Raw genomic sequence first — 22,897 nt, 5'->3', positions numbered from 1 at the left:
TCCAGCCTCCCCCCTCCAACTTCCACTACCCAGACCCAATCCCATCTACCTTAGCCTATCCCATGCACACCATCAGATCAGCATGCACACACATCAACACACAAAAGTGGCTCAGGCAAACATAAGCACCACACATCCCACAGGCACTCACACAAGCACCATACCCATGCAGACACACCAACATCAACTGCCTCCATTGTGTCCCTCTCCTCCATGTCCTCCACCTCCCTCCCTGTCTCATCTCCACTCACACCTGCATGCACTACATCCTCAGCCACTTTCTCCATCACCAGCAGGCCCATCACCACACACCGCTCACGTGAAATCACCACCCCCACTACCATGCACACGTCCCCTGTGTCCTCTCCCAGTGTGTCTGTGAGCCCTCCTCCCAAACTACACAAACTCAGGCACACACCCACTCAACAGCCATCCACCTTACAACAGCCTCCAGCCCATGCACCTTCACCTAAACTCAGCAGACGTACACCTCCTACAACCACTACCTCTTCCTCCACTCCCAAACCCCCTCCATCTTCCCGTCCCAGTGTGTCTAAAAAACTTTTCCTAGCTTCCATTGACCTCTTCCCTACACCTCCCCTCACCCATCCTTCCCCTAGGGCCAGGATGTCCAGATCCCAGCCCAGCACCTCAGCCACAAAATCCTCGAGCACTGTGGTCCCTGCAAGTTTGGGAAAAGCGAAGGCGGCACCCATCAGGGCTGCCAGTGTGCCACCTAGTGAGGCCAAGGACCACCCTATTCCGCAACCTGCCAAGGTGAAGAAGGGGCCCACATGCCGAAGGGAAAAGCCGCACCAACCACCCAGCAAGGCCTCTTCCAGAACCAAAGAGGACAGTGCCAAGTTCCCAGCAGCGACTTCCAAGGTGGGGAAGGGACACAAGGGCAAAGGGAAGTGAGCTCAGGGCACGGAGCCTCTGGGTGAGGGACTGGTGTCACCCCTTCTGCAAGACAAAACAGCAACCTGTACGGCGGTGGCCACCGCCGCAACGACCGCCACCTGCACCGCCACCTGCACGTCTGCTGCCTCTACTACAGTCCCCAGCATCATCCTCAGTGGGCACCCTTCCGAGGCTGCAGGAGACGGCCTGGTGTCTCCCTCCACCGGTGCTGGCACCTGCACTACCGGCAGCATCTCTGCCGCAGACACCGCCGCAGACACCGCCACCTGCCCCGCGACATGCTCTGCCAGTGCCGCCACAGCGGACATCAGCAGCATCCTCAGTGGGCCCCCTTCCGAGGCTGCAGGAGACGTCCTGGACCCTGCACACACTACATGAGGCACCACAACCAGCACTGCCAGAAGTAGGCAGACTAAGTCGCCGCAGGGTGGAGTGTGTCTCTGCCTCCATGGAATATCATGCTACCTGTTCCCTGAAAGTCTCGTGGCTCACACACCCAGGTGAGGGAATGGGAACTGCCACACCCCAGGTGTAGCACACTGGGCACAAAGCCCCCTACAGAACCAGTGGAGAAAAGCATCCACTACCCCAGTCCTTGGCAGGATGAAGCACTCTGGGCACCATGCCCCCTCCAGAACCAGTGGAGAAAAGCATCCACTACCCCAGAACTTGGCAGGATGAGGTACTCTGGGCGCCATGCCCCCTCCAGAACCAGTGGAGAACAGCATCCTCTACCCCAGTCCTTGGCAGGGTGAAGCACTCTGGGCACCATGCCCCCTCCAGAACCAGTGGAGAAAAGCATCCACTACCCCAGTCCTTGGCAGGATGAAGCACTCTGGGCACCATGCCCCCTCCAGAACCAGTGGAGAAAAGCATCCACTGCCCCAGTCCTTGGCAGGATGAAGCCCTCTGGGCACCATGCCCTCTCCAGAACCAGTGGAGAAAAGCATCCGCTAGAGAGACTGTGGCTTTGCACTCCCCAGGACCAAGCAGTGGGCAAACCACCCACTTGAGAGACTGTGGCTTTGCACTCCCCAGAACCAAGCAGTGGGCAAACTACCCACTTGAGAGACTGTGGGTTTGTACTCCGCAGGACCAAGCAGTGGGCAAACAACCCATTTGAGAGACTGTGGCTTTGTACTTTCCAGGACAAAGCAGTGGACAAACCACCCACTTGATAGAATTGAGAGACTGTGGCTTTGCACTCCCCAGAAGCAAGCAGTGGGCATGGAGCCCCCTCGTGGAGCAGTGGCATCGTCCCATCATCTGTCTGAGGTGCCCCCCTCCCCTTCCCCCTGAGGTGCCCGTGTTTTTTTTTACCTGATGCCCCTGAAGTGTTCTCTCCATTTTGAGGCAGGTGTCATGTGTGGGCTCCGCCCATGCTTTTTGGGACCACTGGTCCACGGACATGTAATGGGACAGTATACGGACTTGTGTACTTGCTGTAAATATTTGTATATACTGATCTTTTAAAGTTATGTTGGCCTATCTGTATTTTCGATGATTACACTTGTTACAATCATTTCATTTGGTCCTTGCGTTCTTCCAGGGGGTGACGTGGTGTATCTGTGATGTATTTGGATGTGTTTGTGGGTCAGTTGTTGTGGGTGAGGGGTGGGGGTGTTGCGTGTTGCATGTGTGTGTCACTCTCTTTTTCCTCCCCCTCCCTTTGTGTGCTAGGTGCAGTACTCACCGTGCTCATCGCCGCCGTCTTTGATGTCCCTGGTAGAAGAGGTTGGTAACACCTGTAACTCGGCCTCCATGGCGTCCTGGTTCCTCGTTGGGTGTCAAGAGGTGAGTGGTTTCCATTCCACAGACTGTTTCCGCTGTGCTTTTGATGGCGTTGGTACCTCCCCGGAAAAGCTGGCGGATTGGTGCCTTGTAATAGTGTGGGTGGTACGTTGTCTTCTGCCTGTCTGTTGGCGGTGACACACCTACGAGACCTCACCTTCTCCCAGCCACTAGTTTGACAAGTGGAGATAAAAAAAAATCTTAAAAGGGGCTTAGAAACTGCCCCTTACTTACCTGAACTTACCATTGGCTTAGTCCAGCGTTGCTCTAATTTACGGGCTTCTGATTGGCCAGCACGTCATCTGCTTTCACTTCCTGCTCTCTGCTGTTTTGCTGTCCTGGCGTCCATGCCATTGGGTGGGTTCTGGACCAAGTAGTCCTTTTGGTTACTGCCACTCGCTAGTGACCAGTCTCCTTGCCCTGGCTACTTCACTTTGAAGGTACTTTTTTATTAACGCGTGAGAATTCAATCAGCACTCCTGCTCTTCTCATACTCTCCCACAGGACAAAATGCTCTTTCCTCCTGTCTTCAGTGTAGCAGTAGAAACATTATTTCAATGTGTGCAAAAACCGCATGAGTGTATACAATAGGTATTTTGATGTTATGGGATCAGAAGTTAACAGAAAAATAAGATGAATCCCTGGCACGAGGCTCCAGTACACTGAAATTATCGACAGTTGGATTCAGATAGTGCACGATTGAGAAGTGAGGTGTGTGCACCACCAGGTATAACCATGATACAAAATGTTGATGTTTTTTTTTTTATTAAAAGATTCGAAGCCTGTCTCGAGCTGTATCTTTTTAAAAATACGGGCATTTGATTTATGTTTTTATATAATATTGCATGCTGCCCAACGGCCAGTGAAAGTACTTCCTGATTCTCAGTTTTTCTGAGTAGGGTAGTGCACTTTATTTGAAAGTTGAAATACCTTCGAGCATCGACAATCTGACATTACCTGCCCATTCACACTTCTATCAACTGCCATTAAGGAGGATCAGGTTTCTTCTGCCCCGCACATAGGCCGTGAAAAACAATTCCTTAACGGAAATACCTTCAACACTAGAAAGTTCCCCAAACGTTTCAAAATACCTCGTGCAAGAAGCAGTGGCATGTGCCAGGAGCTAAACCATAATCTTTGTTCATAGAGAAGACCTAACGGGTATTGTCTTCAAACGCCTTCTATTATTAACTTTGCTTGAAGTGTAAAATAAAAAGTGCCTGTTCACTTTAATCGATATCAGCATCCTGGGGAGTGTTGGTATTCTGAGGCGGGTGCCCTGCACCCTTTTATCTGATTAGATCACAGCCCAAAATATTATCAATATGTTCTGATATGATATGATAGCTTTTTTTTAAATACCACATTAGCATCTTTGCCTTGTTCATACATTTGTCATCACCCCAGCCCTACCTCATTATAGAGGGGAGTCCAACTTAGGCCCAGAAGGAGAGTTGGATCTATGCCAGATTTTCAGGTTATCCACAAAGGAAATATTAACTTTTAATAGCTCCTAATAAAACTCATTTGCACAAGAAGTGGTTATCCTGCATGCATTCGGCCCTTCACGACCTATGTTCGCCATCCATCAGTAGTTAACATTTTAGTTTGACACATTTTCAATGTTTTAAAGGACATAGCAACAAAATAAAAAACCTTTATAGGAAAATAAGTAAAATACATATACACAGTAACATTGTGTCCCCCACCCTTCTGCCTCATGTCCTTTTTACCTCAATTCAAGGACTTTTATTTTCATTTAATTATTTTTTTTGGTGCTGTTATGCGGTGCAAACTCGACCCGAAGGTATTGGAGTGCTTTACATGAGAGCCACTTACATTACAGAGGGACACTTTCATTTTAGGGTTTTTTGATTTTATTGGGGAGCTTAAGTGATTTGCCCAGAATCACAGGATGCTGAGCAAATGTCGATGCTTGAAAGGGTTCCCCAGTAGCAAGGTCAGCAGCTCTGACAGTAGTGCCACATCCTCTCACCGTTTCAATTGAAGCCATGTTGGACAGCAGCTCGAGCTGATGTACATCATGTCTAAAAACCATTGACAAAGCCTGTAGATCTTGTATAGGCAAAACCTATTGGCTTTACCAATACTTGTTTCCCCTTGTCCAAAGACTGCCAGGGTCGTAATGACCACCTCTGTATCATCAATTGGTGATAACTCCCCATTCAGACACATTTCTTTGTCTCACAAGACAATATTTCCCCCTTTGTCCCAGGGTTTCACAACAACATTGTATAAGTTCTTAAATGTTTTCACTGTTGAAAAAGTGCTTGATCTCTGTAATCTATATGATCTATTTTCCTGGTGGATGTCCAGTTTATATGACGCAGTTCTTTAATGAAATTCTCCGAAAAAAAATCAATATTTTCCCTCGATGTTCGCAGGATATATATGGATTTGTGCCGGAAAGGTGTTATTACTCCAGCCTCAGTGTCTATCAAAGCCAGTTCATGATTCAAACATTCTGAGGGTGTCTGCTGATTCGACTTGTTTTAGCCTCTCTTTCTAATGCTATGAGGTCCTCCAATAAGTCAGTGTCTGATACTAATAGACTAGTGTGCATGCCTGCTCTTGTTTGTTCATTTGTATGAATAGTAGCTGGATTCATTTTCATCATTTTATGCATTTTAGTCAACTTCAACTCACGTATATATTTGTACAAATCATTCTACTTTGATCATAGTTGAATTTACTTTTATTGCAATAGGAGTTGACCAAGTTCTTATGTTGAAATATCTTCCTCTGAAAATGGAGCTTGACATTAATTCACTATAGTCCCTGTTTGACTTACTACTTCTGATTCGATCGGGTTGTTCTCCCTGTTATTTCTCCCTGTGTTCCTCTGTCGTCCTTGTCCTCCCCTCCTTCGTTTCCCCTCCCTCGTGGTCTTCCTTGTCCTTGATGAAGCAGAAAATGAAGGTTTTGATTTATTAACGCTTAAACGTAGTGCTGAAATAATCATGTGTGACATTAACCGAATTGATTAAGATTGTACGGGGACAAAATGTGCCCTCAGAGTAGTTTGCCATCATTTATACGCGTGCTTTATATAACGTGGTGTATTAGAATTGCACTAATCCGACATAATCATAAACGTGTGCTACGATTTGCTTGTTTGAAATGTTTTAGCTTAGCATTACTTTAGCGGAGGCTTTGGCCTAGTTGCCTGGTCTCACGGTTTAGATGGTCGTATTTTTCCACTGTGCTAATAAACGTGTATTCTTGCTTGAAGCTGTACTTTTCCACAGAAACTGTTCACATGCTTATCTTAAAGTTAGTGCCAGCCTGGCATATTTTCTCTTTAATTCAAGGTCGACTTGCAGGTGCAGACAATGGAGGCTCTGAGAGTAAGCTAATTGGGAAACAATGTTGCGATTTGCGTACCCATCTCCAAGGATAATGTATGCTTAAGTAAAAGCTTGAGAACTGTCGTTTTTGATTGGTCAATTTGAAGCTAACCTATGAACCCTCCAATGGAGACCCTACTGGACTTGAACTGTTGTCTATAAAAACCAGGTGCACGAGAGGAAAGCTCTCTCTATCATCGGACATCCCGCCATTTTGACTTCGTAGCTATTATGGCCCACTTCGCTGCGACGCCATTTTGAAAGAGACTTTGATTCTTTCTCTAATCGAGAGAAAGAGACTTTAAATGATTCTTGCCCTAGAGACTGTAACTTTGATTTGATCCCTTTGCATGAAGTAATAGTTTTACCTTGCCGCTGTGAGGCAATTGCCCCGTTCACCCCTGCCCCTTTGCCCAGTCCTATGCCGATCGAAACGGTACCCATGATGACCGGAGAACGGTACCTGTGAGACGAAGACTTCCTTGTATGCTGATCGTAATTGGTAAATATGAAAGGAAATTGTAAAAGTGCATTGTGTTTCTTTTAGGTAACCAACTGCTGATTTTTGGTAAGAGCCCTAGTTAGGAGTTTTTCTAAATTAATGTTGCTAAATTGTTTTGCATGAAGTCCCACATGCTGATGCTAATTTGAGGTTAGACGAGGATTCCATGTGTCGCACGGTGCAATTGGAGATCTTGTTATGCTGACTAAATGTATGCCATTAGTTCATTACAGATTATCATATTAGTGCTTTGCATTGCCATTATCGAATGCCTTGTGATTCAAATGTTACATAGATTACACTTGTTTCGACGTTATGGACAGCTATTAATGTTCATATATGTTTATCATTTGGTGTTGAGAAACATTTACATTGTGCTAGCTTTGTTAATATAGGGAAATAAATTCACTAACTTCGCAATAAACTGGTGTGGTTATTCCTGGCTGAAAGGTCAGGGTTCGCCGAAATGTATTCTGGATTAATTGTTAAGTGTTATGTTGTTCAAGGTGTTGCTTATGTTCGTTATTGATTATTGATTTTGATGAGATTGATCGATTACGAGTACAGAGTGTTCCCACTAAGTCAAAAGATTCATCGGCCTAAAGAGCGTCCAAAACAGGTAAAATTATTAGTACGGACCGCTCTATCATCCTCTTAATGTTTTGTGGTCTGATCTCTGATCTAATTGTAACAAATGCAACGTATCCGATACTGTAATGCACGGTGCTCCTTCTTCTCCTCTAACAAGATCTTCCTGATCAATTTCAGACCCCATGTCTGAACTTAATTCACTACAGGAACGATCTTGCTGTGCTTTATTTATATCCTGTATTCGCTGCCTCGTAACAGTGTCAAATCGATTCACAAAGTTATAAAGCTGTCCTCTTTAATAATTCAAATGGTCACGCAAAAATGTATTCACTTTCCCCTCTTTTATTCTCTGTTCATATTTAGATAGTCATTCTTTCAATTCACTTTTAAATTGGGATACTTTCGGTTGGTTTGCGCCTTTTTCCAAAATAATGTTCAGTTCCCTGATTGTCTGTAGAGCTTCCTCTTTTTCATTGTCTGAGTATTTAATCAGTATATTGATCATTCCCATAGAAATTTGGGTATTGTGCTCAGTCCACTCCTTTAAGAGATCTGGGTGGGGATTCTCATGAGACCTGGTAATCATTATCCGCAGCCCCCCCCGGAATGCGACCGACTTGCACATATTGCTTTAACAACACACTCTCCCACCAGCGAGAGGTTTCTCTTTTTAGGGTCGAGCCTACGTTGCATGCGCTCGCGCATGCGCATCGCAGCGAGACGCTTTAGTATTTAGAAAAGGGCTCGGAGCCCTGTCAACTTCACGTCAGTGTTTTTTATTGGTTCGTGGGCTTGCCTAATAAAATCTGCTTGCTTTCATTAGTCAAAGGCACGCATACGTCATGCCTTTTCCGGTGGCTAGCCCTCCTCGAGCGCAGCGACCAAGTACAGAAAACATGCGAGGCTCGCTGCTTTCCATCGGGCTCGTGGACTTCTTTATCTCTAATTTACGAGCGCGATCTCGCTTGGCAGAAGTCGAGCGCTTTACATAGTTAATTTCACTTTTTCGGGTTATATACATAAATGCACTTTTGCCCGATAGGTGAAAAGTCGGGTTAGGAGTTTACAACGCGATCAGCTCTAACATGAGTAAACGCGAGACCCGTTGCATTGTAAATGCTTGTTTCAACTTCTCAAGCAGTTGTTTGATTACCAGAGCTACTTTCTGTAAACAATTTCATTGCCTGCTGCTCCCTCACAGCGCATTCCTCATCGCTCATTTCTTATACTCTTCTTTTATATCTCCACTTCAATAGGCCCATACTGCTTCGCACACCTCTTTATACATTTTCACCTCTGGTGAAAACTGAGAGCGCCGATCCCAGCTCCCACCCTCCATTAGCATGCCGCTTTCCCAAGGAGAAGGGAATCTCGTCCGTCCGGCATCCTCCGACTACCATTCCGTGTCTCCCTTTTCTCCATTCTTCAGGCAGCGTAACACAGAGTAGTATATATATTTTGTTAGTGCATGCCCAAATGTGAGCTAGGCCACTTGTTACTAGCATCAAAATGGAGGTTTGCATTCATAGGCATGATGCAGTGGAGCCAACAGGTCATATATGTGTACATGTATAGCTATCCTCATCCTTAGTGTTAAAATGGACAGCGGGGAATACTGCTTATATGATGGGATCAAAAACTCGCTAAGGTAGCGCAGATAAGGTCCATGGTGATTGTGGCCCTAAACCAATAGGGCCTTTTGATAGGGTGGCTGTTAACCGGACCCACTACATAGGATCATTACCCACAGCAAAGGGGTCATTTAGGTATCAAGTAGGCTGAAAGCACCAATGTAGTTCAAGAGTTGATGCACCCCCACTCTATGTCATCATTAAGTCAATGCGGGCCAATACGGAGTTGTCTGTAATCCCACCTCTGTTCAAAACTGAGAAGAGGTTTTATCATATCCTTTCTTGAGGTTTTTAGTTTTTCAAGGATGTACCATTCCATGTCAACTACACTGGGCTCCTTGACTATATAGGCCCTCATTATGAATTTGGTGGTAATCACCGCTGATCGCCGTGCTGACGGTGAACAGAAGAGCTCCACTGGAGGTAGACTGGACACTGCTGAATAATGATGCCAAAAAGTCAAACCTCCAAAAATCCTGCAACCTCCACCCACCGCCAGGGCCTAGAATGGCAGAAAGGCAGTACACCCCACCCTGCTACTGCCATGCAGATAAATCCTCCGCCCACCAAATAATGAAGCACAAATCAGCATGGCGGATAGTGGATGCCGAACGACCATTGGCGGTACGGACCGCCACGGCCAGCAATGGGACCCACCAACATCAAATGCACACATTGGCAACTTTGAAACCCACACACCTGACACACATCCACAACACTGTAAAACACAAACCAACATACCCCACAATCCTTTGCATTGCCTATAGCATGACAGAGATTGACACAACATGCATACACTGAACACAACATAACACAAGTCACACACACAAATACACCACAAAAACACATACAAACCCAAACACCTTTATAAGCCACACACACATCCACACAACATTACCCTCACCAATACACCCACAACACATCCCATGGCACCCCCGCTTCACAGATAGAGAACTAAGGACCATGGTGGACAAAATACTCAGGGTCGATCCACAACTATTCGGGGCACAGGTGCAGCAGACACCCGTGACCAGGAAGATGGAGCTATGTCAGACAATAGTCATCAAGGTCAACGCAGTGGGAAACCACCCACGCTGAAAGGATGACATCCGGAAGAGTTGGAACGACCTGCACGGGAAGGTTCTGTCAATGCCATCCAGGCACAACATCGCAGTACAAAAGACTGGTGGTGGTCCCCCACCTACATCCCTGAATACACTTACTGGGAGGAGAAGTTCCTGGGTATTCTGCACCCAGAGGGCCTCACTGGACTCACTGGAGGACTGGACTCGGGTAAGCCAACTACAATACCTTAACATTCCCCCCACCTATAATGCATGTATCAACCCACCCATCTCACTCCCACCAGGACCCCAACCCCAGCCAGTCCACAACTCCCACATCCAACTACCCTGCATGCCCACTATCCCACAAACAGACCTCCATCCTGCCCCCTGTGCACAGTCACCTACCCCTGCATGGATTTCCAGTGGCACTACAGCACCCACAATGCACCTCCACCCCCTACATAAAATGCAAAGAAATGTACACAAAGGGACCTTGCATGCCACGACAGGGGAACATAAGCTCAAAATAGGGCAGAGCAGTGCATCAATTGCTGAAAAAGTACCTGGCACCCACATGTCCATTCCCCCCCACAGGCGCCACCACCCATGCCACCCGGACGGAAATGCCAAGGAGTGCCAGCGCCCCACCTGAAGACAGAGGCCCCACTTAGGAGAGTGCAGAGAGATGTCTGGAAATTGAGGAATACCCTGGCCCATCACACAGTCCTGAACTGTTACCCTCCAGCAGCCCCACCCAGTCACCATCATCATCTCTGGCCAAATGACCCCACGCCAGTGTCTCCCGGCCACGGACTGGCAACCCACATGTACAGAGGCCAGAGTCTCCACCCGCCAATAGGCAAGATGATGAAGGGCCTGCGCCCCTGCAGGGGACACAGGCACAGGGTGTTATGCCCAGTGGGAGGGCATCAGTGGCCCAGGGGGGTGGCCAAAGGATGGTTGTAGTAGCCCAGGAGGTGATATCTGAGGTCCTGAGAGCATACCGCCATACCCAGGCAGGATGGGCCAGATCCCGACCATCTTGGAGCAAATCAGAGGCTGCCGATAGCACACCACCAGGAGGCCATGGAGCAATGGAAACAGCTCAATGCCACCAAGGCCTCCATTGCAGGGGAGCTGCAGCACCACTACCAAAGCCAGCCTGAGTCCTTCACCCACCTGCAAGCCCCCACCACTAGCCAGGACACTACCCTGCCATCTACATCTGCAGCAGCTACTGGACTGGTGGCACTGGCAGAGAACACACAGGAAACCAGCATCCCTACTGCTGCAGCCCAGCTCCTGCCACACAAACGTGCCTCCAGACCCAGACATGCCACTGAAACACCAGCCAAGACCAAGACCACCGCTAGGAAGTGACTCTGCCCTGAACCGTCTCCCTTGTGTGCCACTGTGCTCCTTTGTTGACATGCCACTGCCATCACACCATCTACCAATGACCACATGGATCAAAACCCAGTGCTACCATCAGCTGAGCATATGTACCTGCGTATGGATATGCACCATATGCCCCCTCCCTATCACTGTCCCATGAAATATGTATATTTTGACATTTAATAAATACACCTATGCACTCAAATCGTATGTCCCTCTTCAATATGAGATATCAATTGTGAGTGTGTATGTATAAGCCAGTCAATAACATAATCATGCCTTTATTGCAGGAGGGGATCCAACACACTGTAGTGTCTGAAGTATGTCACACTGTACAGAATATTAGGTTACCTGGCACATGCCACTTCAGTCTTCAGTTAACAGTGTCACTGACTTTAGACATCACATTACCAATTAAATGAGTCAGACTGAAAGTATGCAGTGAATACATCAGCATCATTGAACAGTACCTTACAGTTACTGGAAGTATAGGTGGATAAGCTGGTTCCTGGAGTTGATATCTTCCCCCTCTTCTTCCTCACATCACTCTCATCCCCTCTCTGAGGTTGCCGGACTGGTTGTACAGCACCCTCCTCTTCCAGAAGGGGGATAGCTTTCCTCACAGCCAAGTTGTGCAGCATGCAGCAGGCCACTACTATCTTACACACCTTGTCGGGGACATAGCACAGGGATCCCCCAGAGAGATGGAGGCAACAAAATCTAGCCTTCAGGAGACCTATTGTGCGCTCAATCACCCTCCTAGTACGTCCATGGGCCTCATTATAATTCCTCTCTGCATCTGTCCTGGGATTCCTCACAGGTGTCAGGAGCCATTGCAAGTTGGGGTAGCCAGAATCACCTGCAAAAGTGGGTGAAACAGGACCTTAATAAACTGACTTGACATTCACATAGCCTGGCTGTCAGCTATGTACAGATCCAGTGTCATACACACTCACCTGTCAGCCATCCTCTGTCCCCTTGTAGTTGTTCCATCAAGTGTGGTACACTGCTGTTTCTCAGGACAAAGGAGTCATGGACTGAGCCTGGGAACCTGGCATTGACATGTGATATGTACTGCTCAGCAGTACACATCAATTGTATATTCATGGAGTGAAAGTTCTTCCGATTCCTGTACACCTGTTCATTCACTCTTGGGGGTATGAGAGCTATGTGGGTTCCATCATTGGCACCTATCACATGGGGGATGTTAGCAAAAGCATAAAATACAGATTCAATGGCGGGGAGTGCAGCTATTTGGGGAAACTGGACATAGGTTTGCAGGTGTTGGACGAATGTATCCAGGACTATTTATAGGATGAGGCTGAACATTGGCTGTGAGTCCCCTGCACCCATGCCAACTATCACCTGAAATGTAGCCAAAAAATGAAGTACAGATAGCACTTGCACAGTTGTAGGGATGGCATGCTGATTCCAATTATCCGGTTTCAGTACAGGATCCATTAATACACAGGGGTCATGGACAGTAGCTCTATTGAGTCTGTAGGTGACAATGATGTGACGTTCCTCCATAGTTTCCAAATCAACCACGGGTCTGTAAACAGATGGGGCCTTCCCTCACCACATGGGTCTGTACCTATGGGGGAGGAAAGAACACATATTGAGTGTAAACATACACTTGCATCACATGATGTCACTGTATCTTTGTAAGTGCGACACGTAGGTGACACACACAGATGCAAAGTATGAACTACACTGTCAGGCATATGTGTGCTGAGTTATCTCTGTCATAATGGCATCCCAGTATGGACACAATTCCAAAGATGTGAGGATCCTAGACTCATGTCAGCAAGCGACTAAGGGCCAGATGTAGCAAACATTTGCGAGTCGCAAATGGCCCGATTCGCAATTTGCGACCTCACAAAATCCGAAATGGGATGCAAAAATCCCATTTCCGAAGTGCAAATAGCGATACGACCCATTACCGACTCGCAAAATTTGTGATCTGATTTTGCGACCCGCAAATAGGAAGTCGCAAATTGCGAGTCGCAAACCATATGCAAAAGCCAGTCGCAAATTGCGACTAGTCGCAAAAAGCCCATTTTGCACATCCAGATTACCACTGATTCAGAGCGGGTGGTAACCAGAACCAAAGTATAAAAGGAGACCCAGAAGGCATCTGGGTTACTCAAAATGGCTGAACTGTACGTGATAGCATGGAGGAGGAGAGTCCAGGCCGCCCAGCAGAGGAGGAGGAGGAGGCAGAGACAGGAGAGGATATACCGAACCAGGTAGGCCCGATTTCAACAAACTGAGGAGGAGATTTATGACAAATATAGACTGAGCAGTGCAGCAATTTTTGAATTAATTGAACTACTTAATCCTCAGCTTGAACGACAGAAAATGCGCGGCAGCGCCATCCCTACACATGTGCAAGTGCTATGCTCACTGCACCTCTTGGCCTCGGGTAGCTATCAGGGGGTGATTGCTGTAGCAGGTGGGGTATCCCAAAGTTCACTCTCACGATTCTTCAGATCATTCCTAGATGCCATACTCACACACATGTCCAGATATATATACCTACCCAGGAATGAGGCAGAAATTAACAGCACCAAGTTGGATTTCTACAAAATTGCCAACTTCCTCCATGTAATAGGGTGTGTGGACGGGACACATATACAAATCTGCCCTCCTGCAAATCTGGAATATGTGTTCCGCAATAGGAAATGTACTCACTCTCTCAACATCCAGGTGGTATGTGATGCACATAATGTAATTACTGACATTGTAGCTAAATTTCCAGGGAGTACACATGACTCATACATATTCAGGCACAGTGGGATACACCAAAGCCTAGAACATGGGGGATTTGGAGACGGATATCTATTAGGTATTGCTGAATACACCCTGAAGCCTTACATACAGGTCACTGTGGAAACCATTCATGCCCTGCTAAAATTGCTTGTGTCAAACAGGTGACAGTGCATATGCTCTGAGAGTATGGATACTTACCCCGTACCTAACACCTAGCAATGAGAATGAGAGGCGATATAACAGTGCCCATCGGCGGACCAGAACTGTCATTGAGAGGACATTTGGCTTGTTAAAGGCAAGATTCAGGTGCCTCCACAAAAGTGGAGGTGCACTCCAGTATGCCCCAGAAACAGCATGCAAGATTGTCGCCGCCTGTGCAATCCTACACAACATTGCCACCAGACGTGGCCTACATCTCACCCCTGAAGACACAGACACGAAGGATGAGGAGCAGGAGCTACCACACCGACAGCCTGGGGATAGAAGCATCGCAAATCAAGGCAGACAGAGACGGAACCACATTGCAACCCAATACTTTGGCAGGTACGTGGCAACTGTCACCACACTCACTGATGTCAGACACACATAGCCCAGTTGTGTAGTGAAACAAACAAAACCTTTTTATTACTAAACTATATGGGAAAAGAATAGTGCTGTCTGTCACAGTCTGTAATTGTCCAAATGAAATGAAGACACATTATAATTCATGTGCCTCATGTAAAGTGCTGTCTGGTGGCTTACACCCTCCTCCTCGAGCGGCCAGCATGGATCTGTCAACATCAGGACAGTGCACGCTCTACGTGCGTCTAGAATGCAAAAACCCAGCACTCTCAAGTTAATGTAATTTGTGCACTGTGATGATTTGTTATTGTTTAACCTTTTGCATTGCAGAATTCAACCCAGAAGATTAATTCTTAAGGTGCTTATAAATACTGTTCATTTGCAATGTATTGCTGCAGGCTTTCAGAGTGAGTCAGGGTGTGGTCCCTTTCCAGGGCCTTCTAGAAGCTTCCCTGCAGCATGCCTGGGTGTGGTTGTGGGCTGGGCCAATATTCTATAAAAGGGAGCCAGCCCAGCTCCACGTGCTCACTATTCAGAGGTCCCGGTGCAGAGCAGCAGCAACTTCCTGAGCTCCTGTTCCGGTGGCCCACCTTGACCTTCCAGGCCTCTGTGCTTCATACTACAGTGGTGATCCTTAGTCAGGGCGGTAAGGTGGAGGTTGGGCTGGGCCCCCGACCCCGTAGTCAAAGACGCTCAAATTCTTGGGCCTAACTCTTTATGTTAATAACATTTTGCTCTTGAGCGTGTAATTGTGCGTTTAGACTTTTCATAGCATTTGTATGCACGCATTTGAATCGGCAAGACGCGCAATTCTTTCCTTGTGATTAATTAGTGTTATTCATTGTGCGCTACCAATCCTTGACAGTCTCATGGTAGCTTTCGAATCGGCAACACGCGCAATTCTTTCCTGGTGTGTAATTCTTGATATTTACTGTACGCTACCATTTTCTTGGCAGTTTCATGGTGACATTCGAAACAGCAACATGCACAATTCTTTCCTTGTGTGAAATTCTTGATATTCATTGTATGCTACCATTTCCTTGAGTGCTTTTCATGTTATTCATTGTGCGCTACCATTTCTTGGCAGTTTCATGGTGGCATTCGAATCGGCAAGGTGCGGGATTCCTTCCTCTAATTTTAATTCATGTTATTCATAGTGCACTACCATTTTTTGGCAGTTTCATGGTGACATTCAAATCGGCAACACGCACGATTCTTTCCTTGTGTGCGATTCTTGATATTCATTGTACGCTATCATTTCCGAGGCATTTTCATGTTGGCATTCGAATCGGCAAGACGCGCAATTCTTTCCTTGTGGTTAATACATGATATTCATTGCGCGCTACCATTTCTTGGCAGTTTCATGGTGGCGTTCGAATCGGCAAGATGCGCAATTCCTTCCTTATGTTTAATCCATGTTATTCATAGTGCGCTACCATTTTTTGGCAGTTCCATGGTGGCATTCGAATCGGCAAGACGCGCAATTCTTTCCTCGTATATAAATCATGTAAATTACTGTGTGCTACCATTCTAAGACATTTCCTTGATAGCATTTCGAGCTGAGAAGTCGCATGATTTATTCCTTGAATCAACTTTGTGTGATTTCATGGTGCACAATCCTTTATGGTGTTTATTACACATATAAAAACCTGCAATGTGCGCAATTCACTTTCCAATGTTTTGAGAAGAACACAACAAGACCAGAGTTCTAGATGTAATGCTGTGTGTTCCTGATATGTATTCTTAAATGGAGATTCATATGATTGTGTAGAAATTACTCAAAGTGTTTCCTGATTCTCATGCTAAAGAAAGTACTTGAATTTGAAAGTTCTATTTAACTTTTCTTGTTTCCTCCTCAGGTATTCATCATCTAAAGCCTAGTCAGTTTAGGACTATTCTAGGGTTGTTCATGTTTTCAGAATGACGAAGTTTAGAATTATAGGATGGTACTGATTTCATGAGATGTAATTTTGATGTTGTGTGTTTTAACCTTTTGCTTCCTACAGATCTCCTTCCCAGCTGTTCCCTTCCTAATCCCCTTTTCCCCACTTGGACTCTCTTAGACTCTGTGACAAATCTAACCAGAGTATTGGAGCTGTCTTGTGGTGGAAGTGTTGGGAACATGCACAGACCCCGAGGATCTGGTGACTCTGACAGAATAGGGAGCCCACAAATTATTATCCTCCTGGTTTGTGTATGTTCTCAGCATGGCCACACTGGACGAGCTAGTCAAGGCTATCATCAAAAGATTTGACAAATAGCCTAGCTGAGAGAGTGAGTCAGTTACAGGATAAGGTAGAGAAGAAAGAACAAAGTCCCACAGGTGTGTCTTGGCCAGGTACTTCTTCTCAGATTTCTGGAGGTAATCCGACTAACATTTCCCTCAATGTTCCTTCAGCCATTCCTTTAGCTCCCCCAGAACGTTTCTCAGGTGACCCCTTGAAAGTGCAATCTTTCCTGGTTCAAGTGGAACTACATTTCACCTGCAGACCACATACTTTTCCCGATGCCCAGTCCAAAGTGGGTTTTTTGTTGTCATATCTGTCTGGAGATGCAGCTACCTGGGCTATTCCTCTTGTGCGTAAAGATAGTCCCTTGTTGTACAACTGGAGAAATTTTGTTTGTGAGTTTGAGCAAGTTCTTGATCGTAGAACTGTAACACTGTCAGCAGATCGTGAACTATTAGACTTACGTCAGGGGAATCAGGACTTAGGGACAGATGTAGGTAGCTAAAAAATTGCGAGTCGTTGCGACTCGCAATTTCCGACTCGCAAAATGGTATCCAACAAGAAAAAGCAACCTCATTTTGCGACTCGCAAATGAAGTCGCACCGCAGATTGCGAGTCCGCTGTTTGCGAGGTCGCTTTTTGCGACCTCGCTAAAAACAAACATGCAAATTGCGAGTGGGTGTTGCAAATTGCGACTGTGTCGCAAATTGCATGCAGGTGCAGCAGAACACTCTGGAAAACACTTCCTGGCTCTTGATGATGACATCACAGCCAGGAAGTTTACTAATACACCTGGGAGGAGGGAGGACCCCACCCATTTCCAACTGCTGAACAGCCAACAGGAGGAACAGCAGCAAAAATGGAGGAATCAGCCAGAAAGATCAAGTTTTCTGAAAAAGAACTGGAGGTGCTGACGGATGGATGCTGCCAGCACCATGATCAACTCTTTGGGAGAGCAGCCCTCAGTGTGCCAGAGCTGGAGAATAGGAGGATTTGGACTGAAATCCAAGACAAAGTTAATTCAATGGGTGTGAGCCACAGGAGCCTTGAGGAACTTAAAAAAAGGTGGTATGACCTGCGCTCCCGGACCAAGGAGAGGGTGGCAGAGCGCCTCCGGGAGATGAGGGGCACTGGAGGAGGACCATCTACCATACCACCACCCACAGCCTTGGAGGAAAGAGTGGAAGAGACCCTGGAGCCAGAGGCAGTGTCTGGAATAGGAGAGCTGGACACGTCAGCGCCAGGACCATCAACCAGTGAGTACCATGAAACATGCATGTACACCCATATCTGCCATACCCCCACCCACCTAGTACTCAGCAGCATTCACAACCAAAATAGCTCCATTTCAGAGTAGCAACCACCTGAATGGTGCATTATGGGCAATGTAGTCAAGTAGGCAGCTGATAGGCAACAGTTTATTAGGAAGCATATAACAGATGGTAGATACTGACAGTGTGTTCCCTATGTCCCACAGGTCTCCCACAAGACACCACCTCCAGCCACACCGTCCAGGGGCCAGAGGTCAGCCACCAGGCAGCACAGGACCCAGGAGCAGCCACCACAGGGACCTGCACCACCCAACCACAGTTCCCTCCAGATGCACCAGTGGCCATACTGGAGATAGAGGCAGCACCTGGTCCCAGCCACAGTGCCAGCGTACAGGACACAGATCCACCACCGCGTCGCAGGCGACGTGTCAATGTCCCTACAGTGTCACAGGGAGAAGTAGGGGAAGCCTCCATTTCCGCCGCCGAGGCTGCACTCATCCATGGTCAGCACCTGCAGACAAGGCAAATGAGACTGATTTCAGGGGCCATGCGGCGAATGGAAAGGAATCAAACAACAGGGCTGCAACAGGTCCACACAGAGCTACAACACCTGAACAGCAATGTAGGTGACCTTGCGCTCTCAATCAGACAACTAGTGGCTGAACTTGTCACGGAGAGAGAGGGTGCAAGGCGCCGTGACTGGCAGCTAATCCACCGGCTAGACCGCATGGCTGCCTCCATTGTCCGCATGGCTGTAAATACCACAGGGCTGTCACGCTGCACAGTCAGCCTACAGGTGGACATGGGCCACTTTGCCAGCTATGTGGCTCGTGGGCTGGGACGCATAAGCCACGCAGTGGACATGATGGAGGCACGACAGGTGGCTAGGGGCGCGGCAGACACGCCGCAAGACAGTGAGGATGGCTCTACTATAAGTAGTGCATCTGCCACAGACACCAGGGTGTTGCGTAGTGGAAGTGCACGGCAGGGAACTGCAGACGCTCCAGGAACCAGCCATGCTGGGCGTCCCAGGCGTAGGGTGTGATCTACACACTGACATACAATGGAGGCACATGAGGTTAATGTGTCCTCATAGCAGGTGGACTTTTGCAGCCCCTGATCAATAGTTTTAGTAAATAGTTTATTGGTTCACATCATTAAAGTTCTTGTTTGTTCCACTTCACACCTGGGCTCTTTGTGTGTGACATTTGTGTGTGTGGTGACAGTTACCACGTACCTTCCAAAGTATTGGTTTGCAATGTTGTCCCGTCTCTGTCTGCCTTGATTTGCAATGCTTCTATCCCCATGATGGCGATGCGGTAGCTCTTGCTCGTCATCCTCCGAATCTGGGTCTGCAGGGGTGATATGTAGCCCACGTCTGGTGGCAATGTTGTGCAGTATAGCGCATGCGCCAACGATCTTGAATGCTGTTATTGGGGCATACTGGAGGGCACCTCCACTTCTGTGGAGGCATTTGAATCTTGCCTTCAACAGTCCAAAGGTCCTCTCTATAATATTTCGGGTCCTCCTATGTGCACTGTTGTATCGCCTCTCTGTCTCATTGCTGGGTGTTAAGTACGGGGTAAGTATCCATGGTCGTAGTGCATATGCACTGTCACCTGTTTGGCACAAAATGAACAATATTAGCTGGGCATAGATGGGTTCCACATTGACATGTGTGTATGTCTGCAAGGTGTATTCAGCTATACCTAGGAGGTATCCGTCTCCAAACTCCCCACTTTCTATGCGTTTGTGTATCCCACTGTGCCTAAAAATGTAAGAGTCATGTGTACTCCCTGGAAATTTGGCAACCATGTCAGTTATAACATAATGGGCGTCACATACCACCTGGATGTTCAGTGAGTGGGTACACTTCCGGTTGCGGAACAGATATTCCAGATTTGCAGGAGGGCAGATTTGTATATGTGTCCCGTCTACACACCCTATTACATGCAGGAAGTTGGCAATCCTGTAGAATTCCAACTTGGTGCTGTTGATTTCTGCCTCATTCCTGGGTAGGTATATGTATCTGGACATGTGTGTGAGTATGGCATCTAGGAATGCTCTGAAGAACCGTGAGAGTGCACTTTGAGATACCCCACCTGCCACTGCAATGACCCCCTGATAGCTACCCGAGGCCAAGAGGTGCAGTGAGCATAGCACTTGCACATGTGTGGGGATGGCGCTGCCGCGCACTGTCTGGCGTTGAAGCTGCGGATTGAGTAGATCTATTAATTCTAATATTGCTGCACTGCTGAGTCTGTATTTATCATATATCTCCTCCTCAGTTTGTTGGAAAAGTGTCTGACTGGTTCTGTATATCTTCTGCTGTCTCTGGCTCCTCCTCCTCATCTGCTGTGTGGCGTGGGCTCTCCTCCTCCTTGCTATCACATATATCTCCACCATCTTGAGTGACACAGGTGCCTTCTGGGTCCCCTTTTATACTTTGGTTCTGGTTACCACCTGCTCTGAGTTAGTGGTAAATTGGAAGTGCAAAATGGGCTTTTTGCGACTAGTCGCAATTTGCGAGTGGCTATTTCATATGGTTTGCGACTTGCAAATTGCAAAAATCGACCCGCAACCTACAGACTGTCAAGAATTAATAAACCTTGTCTTGAGGCTTGATCATCGTTTAACTGAACAAAGAGGAACGCGTAAAAAGACTGAAAAATATTCCTGGCGTGTTTACGATAACAGAGACTCAAGAAATCCGAAAGAAAGAACGCCTGAACCGATGGAGATTGGAACCATCAGGAGGCCTTTGACCAAAGATGAAAAGGACCTACGCAGAAAAAATGGACAATGTCTCTATTGTGGGCGGAAAGGTCATTTAGTCAAAGACTGTTCAATCAAACCAAAGAACAAGCGAGGTCCAGTTCAGAAGATTGCAGCCAATGCATCAGTTGAGTCGGAAAACTAAAACACTCCAAGTGACATCTACCCTATCTACTAGCCACCATCCTCAAACAGATGGTCAAATGGAGAGACTAAATCAGACTTTGAAGCAATACCTACGTGCTTACGCTGAAAAAGCACTTCATTCTTGGACATCAATGCTCTGGTTAGCTGAGTTAGCCTACAACAACTCCTTCCACACTTCTACTGGCGTCACACCCTTCTTTGGTTTGTTTGGCTATCATCCTGACACCTTGCCCATCACAATTCCTCAAGAAAGTTCTCTCACTCCAGCTGTGTCAGAAACCATTCAACATTTGCATCAAACTCAGAAATCAATTCAACAGCATTTAGAAAAAGCCAAACAAAAATACAAAAGGCATTATAACAAGAAACATTGTGAGGGACCGCAGAATCAACCAGGTGACAAAGTGTGGCTTTCCAAAAAAACATATAGGGGGTCATTACAACCTTGGCGGTCGGTGTTAAAGCGGAGGTAAAACCGCCAACAGGCCGGTGGTAAAAAAATTGGAATTATGACCGTGGCGGAAACCGCCAACAAAGACAGCCACTTTAACACTCCGACCGCCACAGCGGTACAGACAAACAGCACGGCGGTCACTGCCAACAGACAAGCGGAGGACAATGTACCCTTCATTCTTACAACCAGCCCTCTCCACACAGGCATAGCCCATACAACGTGCTCCCTGTGTACTTACCTGTTGGTCTGGAGGACCGTAGAGTAGCGTGTACTGGGGGAGGACCCCGTCCAGGAGCTTCTCCAACTCCTCTGCTTTAAAGGCAGGAGCCCTTTCCCCAGACGCACGAGCCATTGTCTCTTCCAGACCGAGGTCACAGCAGCACTTGCAGTGTAGGTCCTTTCCTGTCGAAGATCAGGTATCGAGTGGTTGAACAGCTAGAAAATGGTGGTCACGTCCGCGGCGGTCACGTCCGCGGCGGTGCGTACCATCACCGCCGGCGTACATCGTCAGTGGCTCCTGGGACCCATAGGATCCAATGTTAACCAATGCAGCATTGCGCTGCGGTCTTCGACTGCCTACTGCGACGGTGTACAACGCCAGCGCAGTTACCTCACATCCCATTGTCCCACTTTAGAGGTCAGGCAGCCGCCATTTCAGGGGCCCACATGGCCTAATTCACAACTGCGTCACACAGACCTAGGCCTTGTCGCACAACACAAATACAGGCCAGATTCTGTATATGAATGGTGTTTTGTGTAGACTGTGGGTACATACCTCTGAGTTGTTTGACTCTGTGCTCGCTGTTGTCCTTCCTAAGCACCGTCCACTGGGACATGTGAGCAGATGGCGGAATCCTCCGGTGTACCGACCGCTGGTGGACCTGTCGATAATGGAGGAGCGACATTTGATCATCACCTACAGGTTTGACCGTGCCACAATCCAAGAACTGTGTGCCCAGTTGGAGCCAGACCTGATGTCAGCAATCCGCCATCCCACAGGAATCCCCCCTCAAGTGCAGGTGCTATCAGTGCTACATTTCCTTGCAAGTGGGTCATTTCAAACAACTGTGGCCATTGCATCAGGGATGTCCCAGCCTATGTTTTCCAACGTGTTGTCCAGAGTGGTGTCTGCCCTGCTGAAACACATGCAGAGCTACATCGTTTTCCCTCAGGTAGAGGATTTCCCTACAGTTAAAGGTGACTTCTCTGACCTTGGACATATCCCCAACATCATAGGTGCCATTGATGGGACCCATGTAGCTCTGCCCCCCCCCCCCACAGGAGTGAACAGGTGTACAGGAACCGGAAGAGTTATCATTCGATGAATGTACAGATGGTATGTTTGGCAGACCAGTACATCTCCCAGTTAAATGCTATGTTCCCTGGCTCTGTGCATGACGCCTACATCCTGCGGAATAGCAGC

This window comes from Pleurodeles waltl, chromosome 4_1 (assembly GCF_031143425.1).
Source record: "Pleurodeles waltl isolate 20211129_DDA chromosome 4_1, aPleWal1.hap1.20221129, whole genome shotgun sequence".
NCBI classification, from domain to species: domain Eukaryota; kingdom Metazoa; phylum Chordata; class Amphibia; order Caudata; family Salamandridae; genus Pleurodeles; species Pleurodeles waltl.
The sequence above is the reverse complement of the archived record's forward strand: the minus strand, read 5'-3'. Positions refer to the sequence as shown.